The 17181-nt window shown below is 38.6% G+C and overlaps 2 protein-coding genes across 2 annotated transcripts in view; both read right to left on the bottom strand.

Annotated features, from left to right (window-relative positions):
- LOC133640646 (zinc finger protein OZF-like) overlaps nucleotides 1-13582 on the bottom strand; it is a 56722-nt gene extending 43140 nt beyond the window's left edge. Inside the window, exon 1 of the mRNA XM_062034188.1 lies at nucleotides 13200-13582. The gene's annotated coding sequence lies outside the window, so the exon portion shown is untranslated. The remainder of the gene's footprint in view (nucleotides 1-13199) is intronic.
- LOC133640864 (zinc finger protein 260-like) overlaps nucleotides 1-17181 on the bottom strand; it is a 47453-nt gene that overhangs the window by 8006 nt on the left and 22266 nt on the right. The window lies entirely within an intron of this gene.

Below are 17181 nucleotides of genomic sequence, written 5' to 3'. Positions count from 1 at the left end.
TTTATTGTGTGTATGTCCTTTAATAATGTATATTATGTTTATGTCCTATAATCATGTTTATTGTGTGTATGTCCTATAAAAATGTTTGTGTGTATGTCCTATAATCATGTTTATTGTGTGTATGTCCTTTAATAATGTATATTATGTTTATGTCCTATAAAAATGTTTGTGTGTATGTCCTATAATCATGTTTATTGTGTGTATGTCCTATAATCATGTTTATTGTGTGTATGTCCTATAATAATGCTTGTCGTGTGTATGTCCTATAATAATGTTTATTGTGTGTATGTCCTATAATAATGTTCACCTATAAAAACACCATTGTTGAAGGTCAGTTATTTTCATGTTGCTGCTGACATTTAAAGGCCTACTGAAATGAATTTTTTTTATTTAAACGGGGATAGCAGATCTATTCTATGTGTCATACTTGATCATTTCGCGATATTGCCATATTTTTGCTGAAAGGATTTAGTATAGAACAACGACGATAAAGATTGCAACTTTTGGTATCTGATAAAAAAAAGGCTTGCACCTACCGGAAGTAGCGTGACGTAGTCAGTTGAACATATACGCAAAGTTCCCTATTGTTTACAATGATGGCCGCATGAAGTGAGAGAGATTCGGACCGAGAAAGCGACAATTTCCCCATTAATTTGAGCGAGGATGAAAGATTTGTGGATGAGTAAAGTGCAAGTGAAGGACTAGTGGGGAGTTGAAGCTATTCAGATAGGGAAGATGCTGTGAGAGGTGGGGGTGACCTGATATTCAGCTGGGAATGACTACAACAGTAAATAAACACAAGACATATATATACTCTATTAGCCACAACACAACCAGGCTTATATTTAATATGCCACAAATTAATCCTGCATAAAAACACCTGCGTGTTTGTTATGCTAGCTCCTAGCTCCTCTGCTAGCTCCTAGCTCCATAGAACACGCCAATACAATTCAAACACCTGATCAACACACACAATCACTCAGCCCAAAAGACCGTTTACCTAACCCAAGGTTCATAAAGCTTATATATTTTTAAAAAGTTACGTACGTGACGCGCACATACGGTCAAGTTATCGAATGTTTAGCAGCCAAGGCTGCATACTCACGGTACCTGATATTCAGCTGGGAATGACTACAACAGTAAATAAACACAAGACATATATTTACTCTATTAGCCACAACACAACCAGGCTTATATTTAATATGCCACAAATTAATCCTGCATAATAACACCTGCGTGTTTGTTATGCTAGCTCCTAGCTCCTCTGCTAGCTCCTAGCTCCATAGAACACGCCAATACAATTCAAACACCTGATCAACACACACAATCACTCAGCCCAAAAGACAGTTCACCTAACCCAAGGTTCATAAAGCTTATATATTTTTAAAAAGTTACGTACGTGACGCGCACGTACGGTACGGTACGTGTTATGCTAGCTCCTAGCTCCTCTGCTAGCTCCTAGCTCCATAGAACACGCCAATACAATTCAAACACATGATCAACACACACAATCACTCAGCCCAAAAGACCGTTCACCTAACCCAAGGTTCATAAAGCTTATATATTTTAAAAAAGTTACGTACATACGCAAAAAAAAGCCAAAGCTGCATACTCACAGTAGCACGTCTGCGTCTTTGTCATCCAAATCAAAGTAATCCTGGTAAGAGTCTGTGTTGTCCCAGTTCTCTACAGGCGTCTGTGTATCCAAATCAAAAGTCCTCCTGGTTAGAGTCTCTGTTATCCGAGTTCTTCCATCTTGACTGCATCTTTCGGGAATGTAAACAAAGAAGCGCCGGCTGTGTACTGTTGTGGCTGACTACGTTCGAAAAATACGTCCATTTCGCACCGACAACTTTCTTCTTTGCTTGCTCGGCTTCCTTCTCCATAATGCAATGAACATGATTGAAACAGATTCACGAACACAGATGTCCAGAATACTGTGGAATTATGAAATGAAAACAGAGCTTTTTCGCATCGGCTTCAATGTGGAAGGCATACCCGTGTTCGCCGGGCCACGTCACACGCATACGTCATCCTTAGAGGCGTTTCGAACCGGAAGTTTAGCGGCAAATTTAAAACGTCACTTTATAAGTTAACCCGGCCGTATTGGCATGTGTTATAATGTTAAGATTTCATCATTGATATATAAACTATCAGACTGCGTGGTCGGTAGTAGTGGGTTTCAGTAGGCCTTTAAAGGCCTACTGAAATATTTTTTTTTTATTTAAATGGGGATAGCAGATCCATTCTATGTGTCATACTTGATCATTTTGCGATATTGCCATATTTTTGCTGAAAGGATTTAGTATAGAACAACGTCGATAAAGTTTGCAACTTTTGGTCTCTGATAAAAAAAAACCTTGCCCCTACCGGAAGTAGCGTGACGTTGTCAGTTGTTCACTCCCTCATATTTTCCTATTGTTTTCAACGCAGCGAGAGCTATTCGGACCATTACCCCATTAATTTGAGCGATGATGAAAGATTCGTGGACGAGGAACGTTAGAGTGACGGACTAGAATGCAGTGAAATACATATTTTTTTTCGTTCTGACCGTAACTTAGGTACAAGCTGGCTCATTGGATTCCACACTCTCCTTTTTCTATTGTGGATCACGGATTTGTATTTTAAACCACCTCGGATACTATATCCTCTTGAAAATGAGAGTCGAGAACGCGAAATGGACATTCACAGTGACTTTTATCTCCACGACAATACATCGGCGAAACGCTTTAGCTACGAGCTAACGTGATAGCATCGTGCTTTAACTGCATATAGAAACAAAAGAAATAAACCCCTGACTGGAAGGATAGATAGAAAATCAACAATACTATTAAACCGTGGACATGTAACTACACGGTTAATGCTTTCCAGGCTGGCGAAGGTTAACAATGCTGTGCTAACGACGCCATTGAAACCTACTTAGCAACCGGACCTCACAGAGCTATGCTAAAAACAATAGCTCTCCACCTACGCCAGCCAGCCTTCATCTGCTCATCAACACCCGTGCTCACCTGCGTTCCAGCGATCGACGGAAGGACGAAGGACTTCACCCGATGCGTTTGGCGGCCCGGAAACATAGGAAGTCAAGGTGAGGTCGCCGGCTAGCGCGTCTGCTCTCCAACAAAGTCCTCCTGGTTGTGTTGCTGTAGTCCGCTGCTAATACACCGATCCCACCTACAACTGTCTTCTTTGCAGCCTTCATTGTTCATTAAACAAATTGCAAAAGATGTCCAGAATACTGTGGAATTATGAAATGAAAACCGAGCTTTTTGTATAGGATTCTACGGGGTACCATAACTTCCGTTTAACTGACTAAGTCACGCGCATACGTCATCATACCGCAACGTTTCAGCCGGATATTTCCCGGGAGATTTAAAATGTCACTTTATAAGTTAACCCGGCCGTATTGGCATGCGTTGCAATGTTAAGATTTCATCATTAATATATAAACTATCAGACTGGTCGGTAGTAGTGGCTTTCAGTAGGCCTTTAAATAAGTCCTCTTAAACCAGGGCACTTAATTTCAATGTTTTTTTAAAGAACATTGGAGATTTAATTGGACTTTTCTTATATTAATTTCAAGGCTTTTATTTTTTTTCTTCAATCCAATCCAATTTATTTATATAGCACATTTAAACAAACAAAACGTTTCCAAAGTGCTGCACAACAATATTAAAAACAATATTAAAATATTATCCTTAGCTCCACCAATGACCAGTGTTTCCCACACATTCATTTATTTGTTGCGGCCCGCCACGAAAGAATTAAGGCCGCCACAAGAAACATTTTTAAATTTTTTATTTTTTTTGTCCTGTCCAGCTTCTCAGGCAAATCATATAGTTGATGTAGATGCCATATAGGCTGTTCAGATTTACTTTACAAAAGATAAGTGTAGGATCAAGATTTTTGGAGCTCTTTGTTGAGTGGATCAGATGTTTGATGAAGCTTTGTGTCTATCTACCAGAGGTGTGGACTCGAGTCACATGACTTGGACTCGAGTCAGACTCGAGTCATGAATTTGATGACTTTAGACTCAACTTGACAAAATGTAAAGAGACTTGCAACTCGACTTAGACTTTAACATCAATGACTTGTGACTTCACTTGGACTTGAGGCTTTTGACTTGACATGACTTGCTACTTTCCCCAAAACCCAAACCTTAAAAAGTTATTTGGGAGCGCTCCGTATCTTTGATTTTATACGTCTGTGTCTGTAAGCGTGTGTGCTGCTTGTCAGCGTGTGTGCTGTCAGTACAACAGCCAATCAAATTAAATATACGTTGTTTTCATCCCACAGCTCTTATCCAATCCAATTGCAGGACAACCACCGAACATGAGTTGTCAAACAATGCGGCAGTGAGAAACAATTATGCCAAAGTTGGTTTCGTTCGGGTATAAAAACTACGACTTGGTCAACAAAAAACGAATTGCCGTATGCAAATCACGCAGTTCGAATATTACAGACGGAGACGCAACAACTTCCAACTTCGTTCGACATTTGAAGTTGCACAAAGAAGGGTAAGTTTTGAATGTAAGATAACGTTTATTGGCTAAGTAACATGACTTTTATTTGCTGTGTAGTTAAATCAGTGAGGCTGTAAACTCACTGCTAACGTTATAACCATAGACATCTTATAAGGGTACGCAGCATTGAGCGCTACTGCCTACTGGCGCAGACGAGACGCGGAGCCGCCATCTTGGAGTGGTGATCCGCTCCACTCAGTGCAATTCATTTGTCAGGAGCAATGAACTGTCAGCGCATTTAATTCATCTTACCTCACTGAATACCACTGATTTTCACGCATTTTTTTGGTCATACGTGTAGCTATGATAACGGACACATGTTTTGGCGTTTTTATTATTCATAGTTTGCTTAACAGTAATATAATATTCTTATACGCTATAAGTGACCAGACGTCCGAGATCAAAACTGGGAATATAATCCCAGAGAAAGGGGAAAAAAACGGTCAGCTATTTTTAAATTGAAGAAACAATATGATTAGATTATATATACATGCGTATATCCTACATAAACAATATATGAATACATTAGATATCTATATATTTTAGGGACCTATAGACTGTATCTCTGTTGCTGCAGCAGCAGAGAGTTTATTCTGTCTTGACACTTTGTATTGATATTTTGTATTACATTCTTCCCTTAAATGATAATGTTTACAGTGATTGTTTTATGTCTATTTTTTATGTATGTCGCTTTGGATAAAAGCGTCTGCCAAATACTTAAACATATATAAACACCTGAAAGTCTTTATATCAGCTAAAACCACCAATCTGTTTCACTGGATTCAGAATAAAACCAAATGATGTCTTACCCAACAATGTTAGTATTTGAATATTGTTACTTGAAGACTTATTCCTGGTTACAATTATACTGTTAAGAAAGTATTGTCTTATACTTTGCCTAAAATGAGAATGCATCATAATCAGTGGCGGCTGGTGAATTTTGTTTTAGGTGGGGCTGAAAGTTTGTAAACCAAACCCCTGTAGGGGCGTCATCCTCCCCCAGAAGATTTATTTGTGATTCTCACATACAAATATTGAAGATCTTTGCTCCTTCTCAACTTTGTGGTAGTGTTATTTTCATAAAATACAACCAATAGTATGTTAATGTTTGTTTTTGCAAATGTGTTTATTCTGTAAAGGAATGAGTTAAATGTTTAAAATTGTTTAAACTATTAAAATGACTGGTTAATAGTGCTATTATGAATTGCGATGTCAGCACCATTTTTTTCCCTGCAATTTCAAATGCACTTGTTTTAATAAATAAATACAGCGTTTTAAAAGCATATACAATCTGTGTAAAAATATTAGTCTGTGGTTAAAAGGACTTGAAAGGACTCAAAACTCAAAATGCAGGACTTGGGACTTGACTTGAGACTTTCTAGTCTTGACTTTGGACTTGACTCGGGACTTGCCTGTCTTGACTCGGGACTTGACTCGAGACTTGAGGGCAAAGACTTGAGACTTACTTGTGACTTGCAAAGCAATGACTTGGTCCCACCTCTGCTATCTACCACCACTACTGTTTTATGTTTATTTGTTACTGACTGTGGCAGGACACCTCTGCCTCTGTTTCACTTTATGTTGCTGGTAAATAATATGGTTGTAGTAGTAGGCTAAAGTTAAATTATTTAGTATGCACTAATTAAAGGGGCAGAGCTTTAAGAGACATTTTAGCTTTTATATTTTTATAAGATATATTTTTTGTAAGAACCACAATTAAACTTAAAATTAAAAAGGTGCTTTTGAAACGTCACATTCTGTGATATTTGAATATTTTATTAATGTTTTGTATAAAAACTAGCTTACATTGGAGTAAAAGGGAATAAGAATATAAACATGAACAAGGGATAGATCTAAAAAAATCAGGGAGTATTATGGCCACAATTTCAATCACTTTCACTCTTCTGTCATTGCAATGAATGACGTAAGGGGGCGCCACTGACTCCCATCATGTGATTTATTTTTTAACACTAGAAGTCCCAGCATTTTTCTGTCTACCTAGAAGACCCAGAGAGGGGTCATTTGGCCCGACGCTTTTCCCGAATACACTAATCACTCATTTTGTTATGGTAATGAGGCTGTTAGGGGCAGTTTGTCTAGGTAGACAGAAAAATTATACATGTGGGAAATGCCGAAAGGAGCAATGGCAGTGCCAGGATTGTGAGTGACTGCTCAAATGTATGTCAGTCACGTTTACATGGACATGGTTTTTCATTCTTTGTAAATATGCTTTTTTCTTTGTAAATTTTTTTTTTTAAACTATTTTTGGCACACAAAAATAACAATTGCTTCTGCAACAACCCTCCACACCAAAACTGGGAAAACAGTTGCTTTTTCATTCTTTGTAAATATGTTTTGTTTTGTATTTTTTTTAACAATAAATGTCAGAGTGTTGATCCCTTCATTCTGTTGATCCTTGCAAAAACACACACAACCTACCTCAGAACTAAAGCTTGAGCTGTAAGGTCCCCTCCCCCACACAGGCTCAAGTGGCCCCCTGCCGTGTGCCACTAACAGCCACATTTTCATAACAAAAGGAGTGTCCACAGGGGGGACTAGGGGTCAAATGACCCTCTTGTGTGTTTTCTAGGTAAAAATGTCAATTGACCCTTCTCTGGGACTTCGCGTGTTAAATGTTGATTTTTTTTTTTTTTAAACAAGCGACTTACTTATTTTTCACGGAGCCACTAAAGGGACATGGGGACCATTTTATCGAGAAAGCATTGGATGCGTGTGCATGGTTTGAGGTCTGTGTGAAAATGCCAGTTCAGGAGTTAATTGGGCTGTATTTCCAACTAGGACTTTCCCCCATGTCCCTTTAGGGGTGTGTGGCAAAATGTGAATGCTTGCCAAAAATGTATTTCCTTCGCTGAACCTGCATTTTTGGCTTGGTTTGTCCACAGCGGATTACTAGGTGTAAGACAAACACTTTATCTTCCTGGTTATTGTATCGCTAGACTTTATCGTGCCTGGAAAAGGACAGTTTGCCTCTGGTATTGATGAGATTTAAAGGAGTGTTGTTAGTCCCATGTTGATGTGATAAAACCTCTTTCTTGTTTGGAAGATACACACAATTGTAACTGTTATTTCTTCCTGCACATAATAAATATGTACAACGTGTTTGGATGTATTCATTTATGTAAAATTGTCATTAAATGTAATATTGCCTGACAAAAAGTGATTTGACGTAATATTTTTGTTATTTACACATCACATATTTACACACGAGTATTTTACTAGAATACCGTTATGAGCATTACATATATCAAAATCAAGTACCTACTGTACTGTTTACTTGTTGAAATACCCTTTTTAGAGCAAATAGCAACCCAAATAGCCACTTTGTTGCTGCCAAAAATGTATTTTAAGTAATATTTTAATATTGACACATCTTATCCAAGGCTGAAACGACGCGTCGACATAGTCGACGTCATCGGTTACGTAAATACGTCGACGCCGTTTTTGTGCGTCGACGCGTCGCATATTTACGTCACACTACCGTCATGGCGAAGCGCAAAGCAGACGATCAAAGCAGACGATGCGAGCGAGGGGGAAAAAGCATGCCAAAAGTGGTCAAAAGTGTGGGAGTATTTCAATAAACGGCCTAATAATGTTGTATGCACACTGTGTCGAGCGTAAATGGCCTATCATAGCAGCACAACGGCTATGAATGAACATTTGAAAAGAAAACCATCAACTAGTCAATCGTCCGCGTTAGCATACGTTGTCCTCATTACACAAAAACATGAATGTGTCATTTGTATCTGCTAGGAGTGTAACGGTACGTGTTTTGTATTGAGCCGTTTCGGTACGGGGCTTTCAGTTCGGTACGGGGGTGTACCGAACGAGTTTCTAAGCTAAAGCTAAAGTGTTAACAAGCTGCTTTGCTCCGTCTGCCTCTGTTTAAGCATGCAGCATTGTCCCACCCACACAACCATCTGATTGGTACACACGAAGCATTATCAGCCAATCAGCAGTGCGTATTCAGAGCGTTACCAGCCAATCAGCAGTGCATATTCAGAGCGCATGTAGTCAGCGCTTCAGCGTGGAGCAGATACGTGTTTAGCAGGTGAGCATCAGGCAGCGGACTCTCCCCAAATGATAATAAACACCTCCCAGTCAACTACTAGTAACATCACTATGAGCCCGTTGACCTTCTAGAAATATAAACTGCAGCTGAGCTCACTCGCAGTCCTGGCTTGAGGTGAAGGCTAATTACCTCTCAGTTCCAGCCACATCGACGACCCCTTCTGAGCGCCTATTTTCAGCTGCTGGGAATATTGTAAACAAGAAAAGAACCAGAGCATGTACACATGCTAACCTTTCTTCATTACAACTGTTAGTCACTCACTGGAATGAGTAGAATTGGTTATTGTGTACTGTGTTGGACTGGATGTTTATTTTGCACATTTTAAAAGCAATACTTAATGTTTACAGTGCTCCAGAATATTTAGATTGGCACTTTTTTGTATTGGATGTTTATCTTTATTTTTGCACATTTTAGCAAATAAGCAATACTTTCACTTTTGTTGAAATGTTTACACTGTTGTTACAGAATATTTCGTTTTGCACTTTTTTGTATTGGATGTTTATCTTCATTTTTGCACATTTTAAAGCAAAATAAGCAATACTTATACTATTGCAGAATATTAAGATTTGCACTGGATGTTGACTTTTATATTTGCACATTAAAAAGCAAATAAGCTACTTTTAATTTTGTTAAATGTTAAAAGTTTTAATTGTTACAGAATATTTAGTCATGTTGTTGTCAATGTTGACTGAGTGGCCATACTTCTTTTTTTTTTGTAAATAAAAGCCATGCCTTTTGAAAAAACGGGCCTACATTTATTTTTTCATCTTCATTTTGAATAAAAAAAATAATCGGTAAAAGGAAAAATAATCTATAGATGAATCGAAAAAAGTAATCTATAGATTAACCGATTAATCGAAAAAATAATCTATAGATTAATCGATAGAAAAATAATCGTTAGCTGCAGCCTTAATATTATCTCTGCATATTCTACTAGAATACCCGTATGGGCATTACATATATATAAATCAAGTACCAACTGTACTGTTTACTTGTTGAAATACCCTTTACAAAGCTAAAAACTACCAAAACGACCACTTTGCTGCTGCCAAAAATTGATTTCAAGTAACATTTTGATATTGATACAACTCATCTCTGCATATTTTACTAGAATACCCTTATGAGCATTACATATATCAAAATCAAGTACCTACTGTACTGTTTACTTGTTGAAATACCCTTTTTTAGAGCTAAAACCTACCCAAATGGCCACTTTGCTGCTGCCAAAAAATTTATTCCAGATAATATTAACAATAATAACAAAATGTCAAAGCATTTCTCTAAAACACAATATTATACATTCTGAAAATGTAAACGATAGCAAGAATATACCTACAAATTTCAGAAAATTTCACGAGCAAACACTGATTTTAAAAGGTTTTTACTGTACCAATCTTCATGGTGCTTTTGTTGACCAGAGAGGTGATTCTATAGAGAAATCTCAACCAACCAACGAGATTTCTCTATAGAATCTCCTCTCTGGTCAACAAAAGCACCATGAAGATTCTAGCGGGAACTCTCATTCAACACTTTTTCGATTACGCATGCACCTCCTGGTACCTTAGCACATCCAAAACCCTCAAATCTAGACTCCAAACATCCCAGAACAAGCTAGTCAGATTACTTCTAGACCTCCACCCCAGATCACACCTCACTCCTACTCACTTCTCCAAAGTGGGCTGGCTCAGGGTGGAGGACAGAGTAAAACAACTTGCACTGAGCCTAGTCTATAAAATCCGCTACACCTCCCTGATACCGAAGTACATGTCAAACTACTTCCTTAACGTAAATGACCGCCATAACCACAACACCAGGGGGAGCTCCACTAACCACGTTAAACCCAGATTCCGATCTAACAAAGGTCTTAACTCATTCTCCTTCTATGCCACATCAATATGGAATGCACTCCCAACAGATGTAAAAGAAAGGGCATCTCTATCCTCCTTCAAAACCGCACTAAAAGAACACCTCCAGGCAACTTCAACCCTAAACTAACACCCTCCCTTCCACATCCTACCTCCCCGGATTGTAAATAATCAAATGTAAATAATCAAATGTAGATACTTATTCTTATACTTTCTGATCTCTCTCTCTATGTCCACTACTTGCTGTACATATCCTACCAAGTCAGTCCTACACTGTTTCAATGTCCATTTCTCTGATGATGCAATTGTTGATGACTGAAGTGTTGATATAAACCAAACCTAACCCCCCCCCCCCCCCCTCCACATCCCACACCCCGGATTGTAAATAATGTAAATAATTCAATGTATATACTCTGATGATTATCTTGTGTGATGACTGTATTATGATGATAGTATATATCTGTATCATGAATCAATTTAAGTGGACCCCGACTTAAACAAGTTCAAAAACTTATTCGGGTGTTACCATTTAGTGGTCAATTGTACGGAATATAATGGTCTGACTCACTGTCTTACGGATTACCTCAACTTCTGCGTAGACGTGACCTGCCCTGCTAAGACTGTATGGTGCTACTCTAATAACAAACCCTGGGTAACACAGGAGGTTAAAGCTGTCCTCAACAAGAAGAAAGCTGCCTTCAGGAGTGGAGACAGGGAGGCAATGAGAGCAGCACAGCGGGAGGTGAGGAAGGCTAAGGACAGCTACAGGAAGAAGCTGCAGCAGAACAACATGAGGGAGGTCTGGGAAGGTGTGAAAACCATCACGGGCCACAAGACAAAGACCAGAGCAGTAGGGGGGACAATAGAGAGGGCCAAAGAGATGAATAACTTCTTCAACCGGTTCAACCAGCTCGTGTCCTCCCCACCCCCCCACTCCTCATCGCAGCCACCCCCTCTTCTTCTCCCCTCAACACACCTCCCCCCCAGCAATGGCTGCACCCTCCTCCTCCTCCACCACCTCTAGCAGACATTAGTCATCTCTGTGGACCAGGTCAGAGGTCAACTGAGGAAGCTGGATCCTAGAAACTAACTGGTGCACACCCAAATCTATCTGGTGTGCACCAGATACATATCTAAAAAAAATTGTACCCATGGCCCTTGAGGGGCCCCGTAATTTTTAAATGATCAGCATGTCATCTTTTATGTGACATTGTTATTCAAATGAAGATGACAAAAAAGAAAACTATGGTAGTGACAACATGCAGGAACATAACTGACGTAAAACAAGTAACAAGGAAGTGACGTTGTCTTTGCGCACGCGTGCATTGATCATGTCTTCCTGAACCAATCGTGCAGGGATGCTAAAACTGTGGCATCACCTAGTGCAGGGGTCGGCAACCCGCGGCTCTAGAGCCGCATGTGGCTCTTTAGCGCCGCCCTAGTGGCTCTCTGAAGCTTTTTCAAAAATGTATGAAAAATGGAAAAAGATGAGGGGGAAAAAAACTTTTTTGTTTGTTTTAGTATGGTTTCTGTGGGAGGACAAACATGACACAAACCTCCCTAATTGTTATAAAGCACACTGTTTGTATTAAACATGCTTCACTGATTCGAGTATTTGGCGAGCACCGTTTTGTCCTACTAATTTTGGCGGTCCTTGAACTCACCTTTAGTTTGTTTCCATGTATAACTTTCTCCGACTTCCTAGGACGTGTTTCATGCCACTTCTTTTTCTGTCTCATTTTGTCCACCAAACTGTTAACGTTGTGCGTGAATACACAAAGGTGAGTTTTGTTGATGTTATTGACTTGTGTGGAGTGCTAATCAGACATATTTGGTCACTGCATGACTGCAAGCTAATCGATGCTAACATGCTATTTAGCCTAGCTATATGTACATATTGCATCATTATGCCTCATTTGTAGCTATATTTGAGCTCATTTAGTTTCCTTTAAGTCATCTCAATTCAATGTATATCTCATGACACACTATCTGTATGTAATATGGCTTCTAATTTGTTGCGGCTCCAGACAGATTTGTTTTTGTATTTTTGCTCCAATATGGCTCTTTCAACATTTTGGGTTGCCGACCCCTGACCTAGTGGTACACCAAATATCATTTCATTATTTAAGTGCTGTGTTTTATTTTTCTACATGCAAACACAGTGTTACTGTTCAAACTGTGTGTAATGTTACAGTAATTAAAAATATTAAATATACTTGTTACATAACGTGTCTTCCTTGTTTTTTATGAATAATTAAGGATGTTACTGTATTTTAATGTTGTTCATGATGGTGGTACTTGGAAATCCAAGTATTTTCTAAGGTGGTACTTGGTGAAAAAAAGTTTGACAACTACTGACGTAGTGACATTGTAAACTACATTGGCAGACACCATTTTGTTATACCCAATACATTGCGCTTCTGACGAGATCCCGTTGTACATGTTATTTCCAAAGCAGGGCCCCCATCCAAATATACAATACTAGTACATACCTGATGAAAAACAACATTATTTTTGTTATTTTAATTATAAGTGTGCCAAATCACCTATATTTGAACATTATCTAATGGAAATGACTGCTGTCTGATAATCACATTATTAACACAATAACAATCATGTGTCTGAGTACACCTATTAATCAAAATTAATCTAACACGTCATGTTCATGTTAATGATGAAATATAAAGTTAGTAAACATGTGAGAGTAAGAAGCAAACAAACCTGTTCTGTGTAACACAACTTGAGCTTTCTTGAAAACAGCCTCCAGTAGTTGACGTAGTCTTTTGTTCTCTTCTTTTGTCGAGAAAGTTCCTCTTTGAACTCTGCTATCGTTCTTACGCACAATCACAACACTTTACACTCACTCTTGATCTTCACTAAGCGATGTGTTGATCAAATCCGCGTCTCTTTGTTAGCAGCTAACAAGCTAAGCTAACTAGCGCGCTAAGCTAACTAGCATGCTAAGCCAACTAGCGCGCTAAAACAACTAGCAAGCTAAGCGGGCCTAATAATGTCCAAAGTTGACTGAGACGAGTGGAGTTTATCCTGACACGGAGGATGAATAAAGTGTAGTTAGTAGCGATGTGAGGAGATGTGCCGAGACTTAGAAGCGTGTGTGGAGTAAAGGAGGACTTTGCTGCAAAGCGCATATCCTCCACGCATGCGTCACTTAGGGGCGGGCCAAAGAGTCATAGTGATGGGCAAGACATGAACGATTCATTCTAAATGTATGTTTTCATGCTGTCTACACAAAAAAGCATTGATTGATTGATTGAGACTTTTATTAGTAGGTTGCACAGTGAAGTACATATTCCGTACAATTGACCACTAAATGGTAACACCCGAATAAGTTTTTCAACTTGTTTAAGTCGGGGTCACTTAAATTGATTCATGATACAGATATATACTATCATCATAATACAGTCATCACACAAGATAATCACATTGAATTATTTACATTATTTACAATCCGGGGTGTGGAGGGGGGGGGGGGGGGGTTAGGTTTGGTTGTTATCATCAGTCATCAACAATTGAGAACAGAGAAATGGATATTGGAACAGTGTAGGTCTGACTTGGTAGGATATGTACAGCAAGTAGTGTACATAGAGAGAGAGAGGGAGAGAGAGAGAGAGAGAGAGAGAGAGAGAGAGAGAGAGAGAGAGAGAGAGAGAGAGAGAGAGAGAGAGAGAGGGAGAGAGAGAGAGAGAGAGAGAGAGAGAGAGAGAGAGAGAGAGAGAGAGAGAGAGAGAGAGAGAGAGGGAGAGAGAGAGAGAGATCAGAAGGCATAAGAAAAAGTATCTGCATTTGATTGTTTACATTTGATTATTAACAATCCGGGGATGGTGTTAGTTTAGAGTTGTAGCTGCCTGGAGGTGAACTTTTATTGCGGTTTTGAAGGAGGATAGAGATGCCCTTTCTTTTATACCTGTTGGGAGCACATTCCACATTTTTGAGTTGAGTTTGAGTTTATTTCCAACATGCAAGCATACAACATGATACATCACAATTTCCAGTTTCTCTTTTCAACATGTTCGAAAAGGAGTAGGAAGAAGCAGAGCTTATTTAATCCTACCCCTTTTCTTTACATAACAGTTGCTAAAACTTTTTGTTCACTTCCTGTTCACAATTTATTCACAATAAACTCCATAAGTAATCACAATAAAAATAAATAAATAAATAATAGTAAGAATTTAATAATAATAATTGGTGAAGTAAGTCATATTTCATATGATGAGATAAGTAAGATTACTTTAAGAATGAATGAATGGATGGATGAAATAAATTGAGAATGTTTATCAGGGTTCTTCTTCTTTGTACTTTGTAAACACTTTAAGTTTGAGGAGTTTCTTGAAGTGGATCATATTAGTACATTGTTTGATTGCTTTGCTTAATCCATTCCATCATTTAATTCCACATACTGATATACTGAAGGTCTTAAGTGTTGTACGTGCAAACAAATGTTTTAAATTACGTTTTTCTCTAAGATTATATTTCTCCTCTTTTTTTGAGAAGAATTGTTGTATATTCTTGGGTAGCAGGTTATAGTTTGCTTTGTGCATAATTTAGCTGTTTGCAAATTCACTATGTCGTGGAATTTCAGTATTTTTGATTCAATAAATAAAGGGTTTGTATGTTCTCTATATCCAACATTATGTATTATTCTAACTGATCTTTTTTGTAGCACCGTTAATGAATGAAGTGCACTTTTGTAATTACACTACCGTTCAAAAGTTTGGGGTGACATTGAAATGTCCTTATTTTTGAAGGAAAAGTACTGTACTTTTCAATGAAGATAACTTTAAACTAGTCTTAACTTTAAAGAAATACACTCTATACATTGCTAATGTGGTAAATGACTATTCTAGCTGCAAATGTCTGGTTTTTGGTGCAATATCTACATAGGTGTATAGAGGCCCATTTCCAGCAACTATCACTCCAGTGTTCTAATGGTACAATGTGTTTGCTCATTGGCTCAGAAGGCTAATTGAGGATTAGAAAAACCCTTGTGCAATCATGTTCACACATCTGAAAACACTTTAGCTCGTTACAAGAAGCTACAAAACTGACCTTTCTTTGAGCAGATTGAGTTTCTGGAGCATCACATTTGTGGGGTCAATTAAACGCTCAAAATGGCCAGAAAAAGAGAACTTTCATCTGAAACTCGACAGTCTATTCTTGTTCTTAGAAATGAAGGCTATTCCACAAAATTGTTTGGGTGACCCCAACTTTTGAACGGTAGTGTATATCCCCATATTTTCTACACATTGATGTGGCATAGAAAGAGAATGAGTTAAGACTTTTGTTAGATCGGAATCTGGGTTTAACGTGGTTAGTGGCAACGGCAACAAATGATCCATCCATCTATTTATCTACCGCGTGTCCCTTCCGGGGTCGCAGGGGTGCTGGAGCCTATCTCAGCTGCATTCGGGCGGAAGGCGGTGTACACCCTGGACAAGTCGCCACCTCATCACAGGGCCAACACAGATAGACAGACAAGTATATCAACTGTATTTGACTTTAAATCAGATAAATATCATTCACAACAACACAATTTGCAGACTATAATTACTGCTTTGCTGGTTTGCTGGTTTTACTGGTGTAAAATTCTGCATCCGAGAGATCACAACCATTGCAGCCATGCGTCCAAAACGTAACATCATCTTGCAGGGACATAAGGACAAGCAAAAGTAAAGTGTCTGTTGTTTTACAATGTAATAATCTATTTAATAAAAAATGTTCAGAGAATACCTTTTTTTTGGAGTATTTATTGAAGCCTCAAAAGATAAAGGTCGTCTGTTTACAGGAGAGTGTCGGTGAGGCACACACCTTTTGTCTTAGCTCAGGAATGCATGGGGGAAGGTTGGAGACAAGCGGGAAACTCTTAGTTAGGAAAAGTGTAGCTGCTGACAGAAGCTCATTGTATATATGTTATATAATTTCATAGTTGGTTAGAGTAAATAAATACAATGTATAAATATAAGTTCATATTTACATATAATTTCCCACCTCCAAAGACATGCACCTGGGATAGGTTGATTGGCAACACTAAGTTGGCCCTGAATGTGAGTGTGAATGTTGTCTGTCTATCTGTGTTTGTCCTGCGATGAGGTGGCGACTTGTCCAGGGTGTACCCCGCCTTCCGCCCGATTGTAGCTGAGATAGGCTCCAGCGCTCTCCGCGAACCCGAAGGGAATGAGCTGTAGAAAATGGATGGATGGAGGATGGATTAAAAATGTGTTTCCTTTGGTTAATTCATGCAAGTACAAACCCAGTTTCCATATGAGTTGGGAAATTGTGTTAGATGTAAATAATAAACGGAATACAATTATTTGCAAATAATTTTCAACCCATATTCAGTTGAATATGCTACAAAGACAACATATTTTGATGTTCAAACTCATAAACTTTTTTTTTTTGCAAATAATCATTAACTTTAGAATTTGATGGCAGCAACACGTGACAAAGAAGTTGGGAAAGGTGGCAATAAACACTGATAAAGTTGAGGAATGCTCATCAAACACTTATTTGGAACATCCCACAGGTGAACAGGCAAATTGGGACAGGTGGGTGCCATGATTGGGTATAAAAGTAGATTCCATGAAATGCTCAGTCATTCACAAACAAGGATGGGGCGAGGGTCACCACTTTGTCAACAAATGCGTGAGCAAATTGTTGAACAGTTTAAGAAAAACCTTTCTCAACC

Source organism: Entelurus aequoreus, linkage group LG23 (genome assembly GCF_033978785.1).
Source record: "Entelurus aequoreus isolate RoL-2023_Sb linkage group LG23, RoL_Eaeq_v1.1, whole genome shotgun sequence".
Classification (NCBI taxonomy): Eukaryota; Metazoa; Chordata; class Actinopteri; order Syngnathiformes; family Syngnathidae; genus Entelurus; species Entelurus aequoreus.
The sequence above is the reverse complement of the archived record's forward strand: the minus strand, read 5'-3'. Positions and strand labels throughout refer to the sequence as shown.